Raw genomic sequence first — 17490 nt, 5'->3', positions numbered from 1 at the left:
GAGTGAGTGAGTGAGTGAGTGAGTGAGTGTAGTTTCACGCAAGACCCAGCAATATAATTTAACTACATGGCAGGGGTCTGTAAAGAATCGAGTCTGAACCAGACAACCTAGTGATCAACAACATGAACACTGATCTATGCAAGTGGGATATAATGACATGTCAACCAAGTTATCAAGTCTGAGTACTTGTTCCTGTTAGTCACCTCTTACAACAGAGGTTACTGACGATCAAATCTAACCTGGTCATCACAGGCCTCTCCTTCAGTGCATTATAACAGCGTTTTAAGTAAGACGATAATTGGCTATCGGCGAAAGTGTGTTAAACAATGGATAAGTCTTCAATGAATCTGGATGTATACCATTTCAAACAAGTTAGAGACTGTGGATGAGAGAGTGACAGGTTTAACACGAAGTTCGTACAACTCATTTGTCACCACAAACAGCTGCAAAATTGCTGATGCAGTATTATAAGCAATAGCCACTTATGCATGCACTCTCTTGCTCACTCAGACTTCCTTTAAACAGTATAATACACAAATTTAAAGAAGATTAATCTCTCAAACAGAAACATAAGGTTAACATTTAATGGCAGGCAAGAAATGTAGCAGATAATCCTGTCAGCCCAATACAATCCACTGACTGATGTCATGAGCATATATAATTTCCCAAGCAAGCATGCATGCTCCCCTCTTATTGCCTCTTACATGTAACATGGTTAGCTGAAGGCCAACTCCACCTCGAATCTTCACAGGATACATTTTGATACAAATCTGTACATCCAACTCAATGCTCAAAATTTGTTTGATCATATGAAATTGGAATTATGTAATCTGAATTACAGCAAGTTCATTAGCAGCAAGAATTTTTCAAATACTCTGTCAAATTATTTTCAAGTTTACAATTTTTCACTACAATTTACACAGATCTCTTCAGGCAAGAAACATTAGCTAAGAAATTAAGCCATATTTTTTTTCATTTTGCAAATATCAAAACGAGTGCATGAGTGAGTATGGTTTTATGCCGCTCATAGCAATATTTCAGCCATATCATGGTGGGCGACACCAGAAATATTCGTCACAAATTGTACCCAAAATATACATTATAAATAATAAAATTGGTTAAAAACACTATTGGATGTAAAACATAAATTATTATCAAATTAAATGAAGCCCACTATAAGAAGCTGCAGTGAAGGTCTACAACAGATGGAGAAGGCACACAGCCATGACATCGCCTCTACCAATCACATCTGCCCCTGTTAAACAGATGCGATTGGTGATAATTTTCACAGAAACTATAGCTCTTCAATGGCTACTGTATCAACCAAGGATGGCTACGGAGTTATACAAGAAAAACAAGTATAGAGTGTGTCTGTACACATTGTAATGGAGAGAAAATGAGGGTGGACACTGTTTAGGCCTGGTTCACACGTGTGGGAGATGTTCAGATGGGGAAGAGGAGGGTGAGACATGGGGGAGGGAAAGTGAAAGAGCGAACACGTGCAGCAAAACAATGTGCTGATGAAGTAAATGAGAATAGGAAGTTAAGCTATTTGTTTTCTCTCTTGGTTATTGTGGGCAGATGAGAACTCACTAGCAAGGCTGAAACTCCCGGCTTGGATTACACAGTGGGGTTAGACAAGGGGGTTACTTTACACAGGGGGGAGGGGAGGGGGGGGAGGGTTACATTGGTCCCCTATCTTCACCAGTGGAGGGTATCCTCAGCTTTTGTTGCCGCTTTCACTTTGTTCTTCAGCACTGACTTGCAGCTTACCTTTCTACAAACATGCCAGTCCCAGACCCACAATCCTTCAGTATTATCACAGACGGAAGCTAATTAACCAATGGCATCCCTTCTTGCCATTCCTAGCATCAGCAAAATAAACAATGGGAAATTAGTACTACGCATATGGTTAATATGCTCGGTAATGAAGCTCTTTCATCTGATAATCTGTCTGCGCGTTTGGGCGTATGGGAAAGCTATGAAATCTGATTCGTGATTATTTCCAATTTTCTTCTACTATGACACAGTCAGAAATGAACTGTTTACCTAAAACATAGCCTTGACATGATGAAGACAAGCTTAGAAAGTAATTAGAAATATGGGAATTCCATACATAACTACAACATTGTCAAGGGCAGTGCTTGCTTTTGGGGAAAGAAAGACAACAGAAGCCATTGTGCAGAAGTTAAGAGCCCCTTGGAGCAACTCATGATCAGAACCACATACACGGACGGATGGTTTCAAGTTTTTCTCACTGGAAGTATACTTCGTGTGAGCTGGGCATGATTACTGGGAAAAAAGGCATGAGCATGGAAGTTTTACGCCACTTTTAGCAAAATTTCACGACAGGGGACACCAGAAATGTGCTTCTCATTTAAGGAGAATTGAACTTGGGTCTTCAGGTCATGACAAGCAAACGATTATTCATTGTGTATCTACTTGGGAACACCAAGGAGGGAACAGGACTTCAACAACCCATACTTGTCATAAACAGGATCCGGTGGTCAGGCTCACTAGCTCTGTTGATACATGTTATCAAATCCCTTATTGTAGATTGTTATATCAATCACTGGATTATCTGGTCCATACTGTTTACAGATCGTTGGCACAGCTGGAATATTGCTGAGTGTGATGTTTGACTAACAAAGTCATTCTGTATCAGTGAGTGAGTGAGTGAGCTCCTGGGCCATCCTCTACACTTGTCAAGCATGTAGTGCAACAATAGAAAAAACAGTCATAACAACAAACCATGAAAGTTCAGCAGAAATAGAAATAAATATCCACAAGAAAGCATATCTAAAAACTTGAAATACTTAGTCATGTTACCAATAGACAATCTGCCACAACGTTGTGCTCATTTGAATCCCTGAAAACCTCTTCAGTTCCTTTGTGTTTTTCTACAGTTTTTCTTTTTTCAGCAAAGGCAGGTTACACGATAAGATCTACCACAGCAACTCCTCAAGAGCTTTATTATCATTGTTATTATGTCTGTTGTTGTTGTTTACTTCCGTTATTGTTATCCCCGCTGATAGTGTTACTGTCTGTTTTGTTTATTTTACTACATGCTTTAACAATCTGTACCACCGTGAAGAATAGCTCCAATTTCTGGTGAGCTAAAAAATAGACATTGTCAAACATGCCTTTTCATCATTTACAAACAAATACTCTTTGTGTGGTTCTTCTAACTTTGCTGTTGATAGGCTTAGACATGTTTATCTACAAACAGCAAAACAAGAAGCTGGTTTTACAATTATCAATAACTATAACAGTGCAGGAAATAAGCAAGGCAAGGTTTAGTTCTTTTCTGAATCACCACGATTTACAAACCATCTTTCGAAAGAAAGAAAGTGCTATAAAATTCTGTGTCGTTGCGATTACGTACTGCAATAGCAGCGCCACCTGTCAGTAGAAGGAAGACTCAAGTGGCGCTAATCTCTCTCTCTGCACATCACGTAGACACAATGATTGCATTTCAAGAAAGAGAATAAACATTAATTCCACAATAAAACCCTGTGAAGCTCCAACCAACTATATCCACATCCGGTCTAACCAACATATGGTAGTGAACTAGCCATTGAGTAAATAGCAGCACTGTTTATTGAAATAACCTTTTAAATTTTGAATAGATTCAACATTATCAAATACAGAGGCAGTATTCTTGTAATCCATGGCTTAATTAGGGTTTTGTTTTAAGCGCCTTCAGTTTTAAGTTTTGACAACAATATAATGTGTGAATGTTGTTTAATGTCACAGTTGCTGAGATCTTTATCACAACAGTGTGCAACTCATAAAGATCCGGGTAAGAACTGATCTTCAGTAATCCATGCTTGTCATAAAAGGTGACTAAGGTTACTGGGTGGTCTGGCTAGCTGACTTGGTTGATATGTCATCGTGTCCCAGTTGTGTAGATTGATGCTCATGCTGTTGATCAATTAATTTTCTGGTCCAGACTGGATTATTCACGGAGCACATGGCTGGAATATAGCTGATTGTGGCACAAAGCTAAACTCACTCACTCATGACACTGTACACGAGTCTGATAAGGGCAACTCATGGCCATACTATTTGGGTATGACAGCACAACAATTGGTCATCAGGGTACAATGTGAACAAAGATCAACCCAACAGGGTATGATGTGACCAGTGATCAGCCCAACAGGGTATGATGTGACCACTGGGTTGTCACATTGATCAACCTCACAGGGTATGATGTGACCAGTAATCAGCCCAACAGGGTATGATGTGACCAGTTATCAACTTCACAGGGTATGATGTGACCAGTAATCAGCCCAACAGGGTATGATGTGACCAGTTATCAACCTCACAGGGTATGATGTGACCAGTGATCAACCCAACAGGGTATGATGTGACCAGTGATCAACCCAACAGGGTATGATGTGACCACTGGGTTGTCACATTGATCAACCTCACAGGGTATGATGTGACCAGTAATCAGCCCAACAGGGTATGATGTGACCAGTAATCAGCCCAACAGGGTATGATGTGACCAGTAATCAGCCCAACAGGGTATGATGTGACCAGTTATCAACCTCACAGGGTATGATGTGACCAGTGATCAACCCAGCAGGGTATGATGTGACCAGTGATCAACCCAACAGGGTATGATGTGACCACTGGGTTGTCACATTGATCAACCTCACAGGGTATGATGTGACCAGTAATCAGCCCAACAGGGTATGATGTGACCAGTAATCAGCCCAACAGGGTATGATGTGACCAGTAATCAGCCCAACAGGGTATGATGTGACCAGTTATCAACCTCACAGGGTATGATGTGACCAGTGATCAACCCAACAGGGTATGATGTGACCAGTGATCAACCCAACAGGGTATGATGTGACCAGTGATCAACCCAACAGGGTATGATCAACCTCACAGGGTATGATGTGACCAGTGATCAACCCAACAGGGTATGATGTGACCACTGGGTTGTCACATTGATCAACCTCACAGGGTATGATGTGACCAGTAATCAGCCCAACAGGGTATGATGTGACCAGTTATCAACCCAACAGAGTATGATGTGACCAGTTATCAACCCAAAAGGGTATGATGTGACCAGTGGGTTGTCACATCGCTCAAAGCAACAGGGTATGATGTGACCAGTTATCAACAGGGTATGATGACCAACACTGCATCCATCCATCCATCTAGCCATCCATCCACACGCATGCAATGCTGCGATCACATAATCTACATAATCTGCGAGTGTACAATCCTATAATATAAAGAAATACATTTCATATAAGAAGAACAACTAAAATCATGTGTTTCATTTCAAAGTGAAATACAGCCTTAATTACCCAGGAACAACAATAAACAAATTCCAAAACAGAAACAAGACAAGATCAACTTAACAAAGCCACAAAAAGAATGCCAGCCATGTCAATAATTAGTCGGCTTTGTCCATGAACATCAAAAACTTTTCAAACTTTGACAAAAAGCAAGTGGGTCGAGTCAGTGAACAAACTTCTGTCATTTCACAATGAAAATGTTTAAGTTGAGGAAAACAACGCATTTGACACCCCCCACCTCTACGCCTCCATTTTTAGGCCAGCCTTGTACAAAGGAAATATTTGGCTCCACAGCTTACACAAAAGGGCACTTTTATAGCATCATGTTGGCTAACAGAGACCAACCCAAGCCCTTACTCAAAACTTATGTTCTATTAATCAAGCCATCTGCTTCAAAATGATGAATTTTAGGTTTGTATGTTTTGTCTGCAATGTAGTTTTGTTGCATTCTCCAGATCCCCACTTCCTTTCTGCGATGATAAAGTTAGAAGACAGGGGCAGCCATTATGACAGAATATCAAAACACAACACACGCTACCATACTCATCAAATACGTTATAATATACATCTTTCAAAATCAAAGTCTCGTGAGGATGTTTCGTGGCAGAGATGGATGTAGCCTCTTTGTGAGATATGTTCGGACAGAGACAGAGGTTGTAGGATAGATAGCACCTAACATAAACTTCACTGATAATGTCGCCCTTACAACTGGTTCTACTTACAAGAACTCTTGGAGCAATTTCAGTAAAAAGATGACAAGATATTGTTTTCAGAATAACATGCTATTATACACGTACACCCATTCTTAAATAAATGGTACAAAACAGAAGTTCAAATTGTCATTCAAATTTTGTAAATCTTCGTATTTTTTTATGAAGCAGAAGAGATACATTTTTCACAAATTTAAAAAAAAATATAATATTTTACATCATTAATCTGTCACATCAAAATCAGATAAAATACTAGTTGTATGACAAATCTTACGGTCTTTATCTTCTTTTGATTTCTAACTACAATGACAAGAAAAAAATTGTGCTGTTGAGTAATACATATAGTGTAGCAGCAGTCCACAGCTAAACTTGGACTGTCTGATGAGGAAATATATATAACAACCTTGATTTTTTTGTTGTTATTAGAAACTATAATTAAATCTTATACATTTGGACAAATTATCACATGATCAATTTTCGGGATAATTTTTGATCTTGCTAATGGAGATACTCAGTTGATAAGAGCAGTACAATCCAGTACAGTCTAATCTGACTATCTGAGGGCGTTCCAGTAGTATGAGGAAGCACAGTGGTTAAGGTTTTTGCTTGTAATATGGGTTCAACTCCGTACAAGGGTACAACGTGTGAAGCCGATTTCTGGTGTCCCCTGACATGAATATTCCCAAAAAAAAGATGTAAAACCAAATGCACTCACTCACCCTAGCCCCCACCACGATGTGTCTGGATTATTATCTACAAGTGGCGTAAAACTTAACTCACTCACTCACTTCAGCTTCATGAGAGTGTCAATATTGTTTGCCAAGATACATCTTAATTGTCGAAAAGTAATTTTTATTCTCAAGTTTCACAACAGTTTGCATGTCTACTTGATAAGGATATTAACTTTCTTAAGCTAATGTTAAGCAGTGAAAGAGTTTGGGGGTGGGGCTGGGGGTGAGAGAAAGATAGGGAGGGGGGGAGATCTGACACCAGTGACTAATAGCAGGAAGCAACTCTCAAACATACAAGGAGCTTACCAGATCTCACTGACAAAGTGCACCTTTCTAATATTTCATTTTTTATCCAAAATTCTAATTATTACTGCACAGAACATTCAAAGAGAGCATTATATGCACCATTTACTTTGAGAATTCATATTTCATGGATTCTCGTTTCAAAACATCCCATTTTGGAAATGCTGTGATATTCAATACGCAGGAAAGAAATGGCATATTGTGCCTGTCATTTTGTGGGTGAACTCTCCTTGTCTTAAAGAATATCTCTCAACATTAAATTCTTTCTCAAGTGAATGCTAAAATATGAAACGAATGTTTGATGTTGGAGGGACTTTAAGAGGTTGTAATTCTTTTTTTTTGTTTTTTTTATCAATGGATATGGGTTTTTTTTTCGGAAAGCAATACATGAAAGAAGAGAGAAGCTCAAATTCAAATTGTGTCAACTTCTGTACTGACTCATTAAAAAATTCAAAGTGTGAGTGAATGAGTGAGTATGGCTTGAAGCCACTCTTAACATTTATTGTCTGACGGTTATTTAGTACAAGTTGCCAGAAGTGAGTAAGTCTAGTTTTATGACCTCGTGTCTTTAGCATTATTCCAGTACTATCACACTGGGACACACCAGAAATGGACTTCACACACTGTACCCATGTAGAGAATCAAACCCAGGTCTTCAGCATGACAGGTGGATGCTTTAAGAACTAGGCTACCCCATTGCCCCAATCAAAATGTGTTGTATTATACAGTGAGTGAGTGAGTATTTGCATGTGTGAGTGAGTGATTTGAGTTTAACATCTCTGTATTCTAGTTCTGTCTCAGTGGGAGAAAAGCCTACAATCTTGATCAGGGTGAGCCAGGATTCAAACTCATGACCATAACTTTCTGACAAACTGGACAACTGGACCAGCCAAGTGAGTGAGTGAGTGAGTGAGTGAGTGAGTGAGTGAGTGAGTGAGTGAGTGAGTGAGTGAGTGAGTGAGTGAGTGAGTGAGTGAGTGAGTGAGTGAGTTTGGTTTTACACCACTTTACACAATATTCCAGCAATATCACAATGACGGACACCAGAAAAGTTGTTCACACATTGTACCCTTGAGGGGAATTGTGACCGGGTTTTCCACAAAAATTTTTAACCATTAGGCTACAAAGAGCAAAGATGTACAAAGCAAAGTGGTAGCACTGCAGATGAGGTGTTGACTTACCACACAGGAGTTCCAGGTTCAATTCCTTAAATTGTGTAATCTGATGACAAAAAAAGAGTTTTATAAAAAAATATGATCAAAGTGGCTAGTGGATAATTAGTGGTACGATCTGGGTCAAAAGTCCCACATTGCTAATACCAGCAGAGACTGATAAACTATAAATCAGCTGAAATCATATCACGTTAGCACAGCGGTTAATGTACTGACTCAGGAAAAACAATTTCCAAGTTCAATTCCCACACTATTACACTTAGAAAGATAATGTCTCGACCGTTAAGACCTGTGAAAGTCTGGGTCATAACTGGTCTTAGTAACCCAAACTTGTCAAAAGAGGCGACGAGTGGGATCGGGTTTTCAGGCTCACTGACTTGGTTAACACAGGTTGTTGTATCCTAATTGCAGAGAGAGATGCTCATGCTGTTAACCACTGGATTGTCTGGACCAGGCTCGATTATTTATAGACCTGCTGGAATATTTGTGAGTGCAGCGTTGTGCAGCATTAAACAACATCCAAATCAAACTAGAAACAGGTATGGCTTACAACACTGGCTAACAGCTACCATGTTCACATGGATCCCTCACATGGGTAAAATATGACAAATATTCTTTTGATGTCATCTCTACCCTGCTGGCCTAAGGACAATAAAAAATATGTTTCCGGTTCCACAGTCAACCTTAATCTGGACCTCCAAACCCTCACAGGTTTTCTCATTTTGCTTAAAGTTGGTTTTATCGCTATCCCGATATTGGCAATATCACTGACATAAACTGTACCAGTTCATTAAAGATAAACTCGTCATTATCTTCTTTTATTGACATTCTGCAAACAGAAATTTAAACAAAAAATAACCAAACAAAAAAATATATTATATCAAACCAAACAAAGACTTACAATCCTAAATTTGGATTGTTTTTTTTTTGTCTGTGTTGTGTCATGCCGAAATCAGCTATATTCTAGTTATTGGGCAGTGGGCTGTAAATAATCGAGTCCGGACCAGACAATCCAGCAGAGCATCAATAGTTTTAACAAGAAACACTGTATTTTTTGAGGGGGAAAGGTAGAGCATATTCATCAGTCTATTTTCCCTGTTAATTGTCAGTCAAGAAAATAAGTGGTGAAATAATTAAACACAAAACAAAAGATACCTACGAACTTTGAGTTTGGAAATGCTGAACAGGCAACACTCATGTTTTTATGAGGAAGAAAAGTTGGCCAATCCAACACTCTTCCAGTCATTCTTTCATTCAGTCAGTCAGTCAGTCAGTCAGTCAGTCAACTCGACACACAAACTTGATGAGCCATGCATCTATAAAACAATACATCTGTTTGTTTGTTTGTCTCCAGAATGCCTGCATGCTTATTTGGAAACAATCAAGCTTCAGTGGCAGCGCTGAGCATCACAAGATACAGGACTATAAAACAGGACTTTTACAACACCCGAGCAACAACATCGAGATAAAAACAAGCTGAGTGCGTAATGTGACAGCGCTCAACATAAATAGTCTCTTCCAGATATGCAAGGAGGAATTATCTATCAACAACCTCGACAGGCAAACCTACCATGCATATGCGAACATGGGCTTATCTGTAATACAAGGACAAATGTTTCTGGATAAGGAATTATCAAATCATTCAAAATCGTGTTTTGATTTGTAAAACTGCTATTTTGCTCATCTTTTGCCAAGTTTTTAAAATAACCGACAATAAAAAGAAAGAAGTGGATATACACATGTGCATCTTGTGTTGTTGCATGGCATTATCTAAATTCAAACTGTCGTAAATAATTATTTTTTAAATATGACCTATTGCACTTATGCGTCAAGATGTTTAAAGGCATACAGAACTGTGTTAAACAGAGAAGGGGTTCTTGGGTCCTGAATTTGCCAAATCATCTTAATCTACTAATGTTCTTTTTGAATGTGAGAGTATTGACATGAACCTAATGACTTTTGTACACTGTCAAAGATATTTCTTCAAACTCCTCATTCAAAATTTCCATAATCCCATGACAGAACTATCATAATATCAGTTTCTTTTTCAAAAAATGCATCGATGGTAAAACAGGCAAAAAATCCTTTTTCGGGGGCTACAAATCCAGACTTTCTTCAAATCCTTCCACAATGAGGCGTTAACATATTTAGCAAATTTGCCGCAGACATGCCAGAATATTGTGATAAGTACCGCCACAAATAATAATGCAGTTTTCCATCTCTGTCAAGAGATTATCATTCTCCAAGATTAAAGTTCTGCATTAGCAGTGTGTTTGCCAAGCACGTGATAATCTGTTGACTGTCACAAACAAGTGACAGTTATGGGATTATAATGCTTATGCCCACGTCTCACAAACAAACACATCCCCAAATGATTATGCAAATTCTTGAGGATAAAGGGTTTGTTATCGTTTCATTTTAGGAAGTCAAGTAAAACGTGAAGCGTTAAGATGTTTTCCTTTTTACAATAGTCTTATCTGCTCCTCATTTGAAGGAGCTGCGAGAAATTGTTTTAGTTTATGGGCCTGGCAGGGAGAATCCCTCGGCAAACAGTAAACGGTTCTGTCGAGGCAGTCTTTGTTTGTAGCTGTTTGTTTTGTTTGTTGTACAGGGGTCTGGCATTAGGGCACCTGTCCGGCCCACCAAGTAATATGTACATGAGGACACGGAAATATTTTTCAGTTTACCCCTGACAATTGTCGGGGATTACAAGAAGAATTTGAGTAGTGAGTCTGCTGTTAGTCCGTCACCTATGATCTCTAAGCTCACCCACACTCCAGATTAGGAGGCGTCTGTCACAGCGTGTGGCAGTAGGCAACAAGAAGCGAAATAATGCATCTTTTTACCTACATATGTTAAACACTATTGTCCTGACGGTCTTGTGCCGTGGGTTGGTTTGGAATAATGGCGTGAACGGTGGTTTTGTTGACTCCAGGTGTGGATAAGACGGTTGATAGTTGAGTGCGATTTACCTGATGAAACAAACTGACAGGGGCTGTACCGCTGACAATTGTCACACGAACATTTGTAACCTACGATTGCACTTAGAAACTGCCCAGAATGCTAACTAGGACAATACACACAGACGTACCCGATCTAGGTACCTGCCAACCTGGTGATAGGTTTAGAAACCTAAGTCTTAGACCAAAGAATGACCTCAGTGTTCGACTTTCTTACCTCAAGGACAGAGAATCAGCCAATACTGTAAACCAACATTCTTTAGAAGTAGTAATAGGCACAAACGTTTACTCTGATGATCTGCTGGCATACTATAACAGAATAAGTCACAAAAGTTATTCCTTGTTGTAAACTTATTGATAGTTGTAGCTCAAATTCGTTCATTCAATTCTATTTCCACATCTGACATATTCCTAGATATAATGTGTGTAGCTGTATTCAAGTTCCTGTGCTATGTGTAGACATAAATCAGTTCTTGGCCTCAGATTTTAACACCAACCTATGACTGTCAGTTGTGAGAGCCTACATATTTTACTTCCACATTTTCAGATAAACATACTTTAGTCGCGGATCCCATATTTCAACATAAATAAACAATTGTCACAGATCCCATATTTCACATAAATAATCAATTGTCACAGACCCCATATTTCAAATTAGATAAACAGTTGTCACAGATCATAGGTGTTTTGAACCTTTCTAAATTCCTGGATCCACCCATGTTATCATAGACATATAGTCAGTGATTAACTCTGACTTATTACAGTCAAAGATCCCACATATTAACTCTGATCTATGATAGTCAGAGATCTCACATCTTTACTCCAACTATCAGTGGTCAGGTACAAAACTCAGAGATCCCACATATTAACTCTGATCTATGATAGTCAGAGATCTCACATCTTTACTCCAACTATCAGTGGTCAGGTACGAAACTCAGAGATCCCACATATTAACTCTGATCTATGATAGTCAGAGATCCCACATATTAACTCTGATCTATGATAGTCAGAGATCCCACATATTAACCCCGACTAATGACAATCATAGGTCCCACATACTAACTCCGACTGTAGACAGTAAGACATCTCACAGTCTAACTCCTACTTAAACAGGCAGAGATCCTATATTTCAACTCCTACCTACAGCAGTCAGAGATCCGATTCTTCAACAGTGCATCACTAAAGACTCTACAATCACATTAACTAACACTGATACAATGCCTACACCGATAAAGACAACATGAGACATAAACATGAAAAGTCTGCATGAGTTTATTTGCTGTTTAATGTTGCAACATTCCAGACCGGAGATGGCAATCATGTTTGGGCCAGATAATCCAGTGACAGACATCATGAACGTCGGTCTACACATCTGGGACACTGTGACATGCAACCAAGTCATTACGTCTGATGAATTGAGCCATTTACTCTTCTCTTACAACAATTGCAGGTGACTATGGACGTGTATTCTTATGTAGAGTTCCACTGAATATTTGATGTAAGGTGCTCCCAATCCATCACATGGTACACCATAGTTCTGACCGGTGAACACTTCTTTCATTTCTTTCTAAAGGCAGGAACTTTGAAATTCACGCATGACAGTTCCCAACCAAGCATTGCCATTAATGAATAAACTTACCAAGTACAGTTTCCATGGAAACCAAGTTGGAATTTCATAAAATGTCATTTGCTGTATTATTTTGAAATGGTAGGCTTGGTTGTGAATTAGATTGTACTCGAATATAAATTGACCGTGAAACTAAACTCATGAACAAAACGATGGAGCTATGCCAGGTTTTATGAGAATCTTTTTGAACAGTGTGTAGCTATTTACAGTTGTGCTCAGTTTGCAAACACAATCCAGTATGTAATAATACTCAATGAACTTCCCGTTAATGAGATGAACTGCTCTTCAACTCATTAATTCTCAAACTCCATGCCCATTTCCACAGCTCCTGCTTAAACATCAAACATTACCCAGTGGCCAATGTATTCCACAGGTGTAATAACGCGCATGTACAAATATGCCATAGTTTCTTAACACAAAGGAAACGTTACACATCACTTGGCGTACTTACAAAATCATATTCCCATACTCTTTGTGTTTTGGAAATAAAAAATGTTAACATACAATCTGAGTCATTAGTTTGAAATTACAAGCCTGCTTAACACACTTCTGTTTACAAAACTGCATAATTGAAACACAGAGTTATTTTCTCCTTGATGTATAGAGCCGGAAAAATTGGATCTTCGTTCACGAGAGCTTGTGAGAGAAATTTGACCAATCAAGTAGGTGACTTCCTGTGAAAGATCAATCTTTAAGATTTAGAACAGACACAATACTTAGGGACAAGGGACTCATGGTGACTATTTTGTCCTAACTTCTTCTGCAATATATTGACCCTCAAGCTTATTATTTGTGTAATTCATATTCGGTTAATTTCCCTCGCCAAAGACTAGGGTTCAAATAGCTTACTTCCTCTGCAAATGGGCTTCCTGAGCATCTTAAATGGAAGTAATCGCATATCTCTATGATCATGAACGCAACTTAACAATCATGTTTTTCAACCATAGAGGAAAGTGCTTGACTAAATTAGTTCCAATTGCTTTGACCTAGGAACAATTTCGTCTGTACTCACTTACGACCCAAACGGGGCGAGATATGTAATCAAACTAGATCTTTCTGACAAAGTCTCGCCACTCGTTAGTCCCGTTAAAACAAGCAACGCCTGTGACAGACGGACAATAATCACAGGACAATTCACGTAAATTATCTTCTGTCCATTTTCAATCGGTGGAATGTCTTGTCAGTCATTAGAGACGATGTTTTGATGTCTTCTTCCTTGGTAGCTGACATTTGTTTCATCTGACCACAGCTTCATTGGTTTTGGCGCCATTGGAGATTTACAATATAACTGTACCTGTTTCAATTCTACCCCACAGCTAAATCTCCTTCTAAGTAACTTTACAATAGACTATATATGATCAGAACTGTCATTGCTCAATTCACTTCCAAGAAACTTTACAACTGAGTTCTACCTGACTGTTTAATTTACTTTGAACTGTGAGCGAGTGAGTTAGTTTGATGTTGATGTTAGCAATATTCCAGCAATACAAAGGGGGACACCAGAGATAGGCTTCACACATTGTACCCATGAAGTGACTCGACCCAGGTCTTCAGTGTGGCAAGTGAATGCTTAAGCCACTAGACTACCCTACAGCCCTTTACTCTAAAGGAGTGTTACAACAGGAAATACTTGCTTCAATTCTTCTTCACTATTTGATTTACTTCAATACTTCAAGGGAACGATGCAGTAGACAACATTTCCTTCAGTCATACAAAGTTGTTAAACTGACAATGAAAAACATACTATACTGGTTATCATCACCACCACCATCCTCATCACCATCACCATCACCATCCTCTTCACCATCACCCTCACTATTATCATCATAGTCACCACCACTACCACCACCATCATCATCATCATCATCATCATCATCATCATCATCCTTTACCTGACTGTTTAATTTACTGTAAAGACAACATCATCATATTTAACTCTATGAGTAATTAAAAACTAGTTTATATGGGGTTTTTTTATTATGCAGATGATTCACTATCTAATGTTTAGAATCATACAATATATCAGACAAGTGTGTACCACTACCGCATTACATTCCTTTCACAAATTAATAATCCGCAGAAAACAAGTAATAATTAAATGCATAATATCAATACACCAATACCTTTGAGAAATAAATATAAAGAAAAAACTAGTTAGAACCAGGATAGCAGTAAACCATTTTTCACTCATTTACAAATACACTAAATCATTTAATCCAGAGAGCAATAACCTGTGGTACATTTCCCATGAGTATTATTAATATACAAACACACAGCTATCTCAGAGCCTCCCATCAGCTGAAGATCAGCTTGATAATACTTTCTACCTTTTCCCACACTGGGGTTCAATTATCAGCACATTAGCTTAATGAAACTGGGGTCAAACAAGCCCCTGGCCTGAGACCAGTCTCCTTGTCTGGGTTTTAATTCAACTCAAGTATTGGGCAGCTCTAATCGCTGACTTCAATTGAAAATCAGGGAACCCTGGGGTACCCTAAACTCTTATAAGTGTCAAACAGCTTACTCTTTCTGCTAAAATGCTTTGTTTTTAATAAACCTGCCAAAAGGAAATATCTTAATTCCTAGCAGTCTTATTTCAACAATTTTCCTGGCAGGATAATCCTCGAGAGTACATACATTCATTACTGAAACAAAATTGGCCAACTCAAAAAAATAATTAGAGCTCCACTGAGGAAAGAAAGAAAAGCTTCTCACGCCTGTTCTTCCAAATGTATTGTATTTCATTCTAGTGTGAACACAACTATGGGAACTAGCATGTTCCCGAAAGCAATTACTGCATTATGGGTAAATCCTAATTTCATCCAATAAACATAGTGTAAGTTTATGGAATAAAATGCAAGAAAGATTCTATATGTGCATGAAATACAAAAAGACCTGGAACAAATAAGAACTTTGTTAAAAAAGTTTAATCCAAGAAAAACATTTTTCTGACATACTTCCTGTACTTGAATTTATATTGCAACAAATACAACCCAACCCAACCTGGTTACATCCAACAAAATAACAGATCTGGAAACTCATTTCCAAAATCAGCACCAAATAAACCTTTAAACAATTTCTAATGACCTGATAAGCAAGGTCATTTTACTCCTCAAAAACAAAATATAAAGAAATTTCCAAAAGAATATAGATTACAAGACCGAGATAAAGATAAAGGTATCTCTGTCTTTTAATGGAATTAGTATCTTTTGGCGATGCCAATGTCCCCTGCGACCAAGCCTGCTGGTTCTCAAGACCCTGAAGATTCCCTGTCTGGAGAGGCCATTACGGCTATTATAGCCTAGGTGACATATGGACCCATAATGGGAACAACATACAAATCACTGGTCCCTCTGTTTCCTTTGGACAGAAGCAAGCACAAAAGTTATTATAAGTATCACTAAAATATTATCGTTTCCTCAAAAACTGGCATGGATGTTATCAGGAAACCTCTAGGGAGTCGTCTTTTGATCTTGAGAAATGATTATTAAGTTGGCTGAGATGAAGGCACTAGGAGGACACCCCCCACAAGATGGGACGACTTCAATATCATTTCCAAATGTAGATGGAGGCACTGGTCAGTTAGTCTCAATTATACTGAGAGAATATACGATGTACTAGTATAATCACTACAATATTCTGTCCAGGATCAGACCAGCCTATTATCTCCCAGTAATGAATCCAGTGCAACAAAGTGTTTGTGGAACCAGGGGCTTAAGAACATGTGGAACCGATTTAGCCACATCAAGAACTACTACAATGAAACTTCACAAAGCTTTCATTCCCAGTCTAGGTACAAGGCTGTTTCAATCCGACAAGCTCAACTGATTCTCAACTCACAGGCAACCAAATTACCAACTCAATACCAAATCAATCGATATCACACGTCTGAGTTATTGTCTGCAGCCTCTTTGTTTGCTAAATTCTCACCCCATAATCCCTCACAACAATGGACCCAAATGTTTTTACGAGTTGGAATAGTATTTTCTAATTACTAACGAGATCCTTCGCACCTAATATCTCGCAGTAACACAATAGCATCCCCCTCCTTCCATGATGTGTCAAATCCACGATTCTCAATTTCAATCAATGGTAAAAGACAATGCCGCATCTCATGTCCAATTGTCTGCGATGGGGAGGTCTCTGTGTGTCGGAATGTCAGGACTCAATCAGTTTTAGACAATTTGAATCAACCTGGGCTAGAAAACCAATTTTATCCCAGTCCTTCTAGCTTTGATTTACCGAATTGGTTTTCTCTGTCCTTTGAAGAAAAGAATTAAACTGCAATGTCAGATTTGGACAATGGGAGACAAAGGGGATTTTACTGTGTATATCTTGTTAATGTCTAAATTGGTATTTATAAAGTGAGAATTTAATGCAGACCAAATTGACAGAAAATACCAATTTATTTCACACTAAGACGGACAGACCATTACTAACACAAAATTCATATTTTGGAAGCAGGAACTTTGCATTGTGTTGCGAACATCAAAAGGTTCCAAGACGTGGAAACCACACTGTTTTTGGTAAAATTGTTCAAATGAAAATTGGACAGCACAGACTTGTTCCAGAATGATTTTGTGATTGTGGTTACAATAGCTGCTGGTTAATTTTGGCAAGCAGATGTTGTGTAACGTGTGAGAAAGGTTTCAATATGTTAACTGTGTAA

General features: G+C 38.6%; 1 protein-coding gene across 3 annotated transcripts in view; it reads right to left on the bottom strand.

Moving 5' to 3' along the window:
• LOC137260928 (transcription factor SOX-5-like) overlaps positions 1 to 17490 on the bottom strand; it is a 244083-nt gene that overhangs the window by 113399 nt on the left and 113194 nt on the right. Inside the window, exon 5 of one of the 3 annotated variants that reach the window (XM_067798486.1) lies at positions 8244 to 8283. The exons of the other annotated variants lie outside the window; for them this stretch is intronic. The gene's annotated coding sequence lies outside the window, so the exon portion shown is untranslated. The remainder of the gene's footprint in view (positions 1 to 8243; positions 8284 to 17490) is intronic. 3 annotated transcript variants of the gene reach the window in all.

Source organism: Haliotis asinina, chromosome 14 (assembly GCF_037392515.1).
Source record: "Haliotis asinina isolate JCU_RB_2024 chromosome 14, JCU_Hal_asi_v2, whole genome shotgun sequence".
In the NCBI taxonomy this organism is placed as follows: domain Eukaryota; kingdom Metazoa; phylum Mollusca; class Gastropoda; order Lepetellida; family Haliotidae; genus Haliotis; species Haliotis asinina.
Note: the sequence above shows the minus strand (reverse complement) of the source record. Positions and strands in the feature narration are given on the sequence as shown.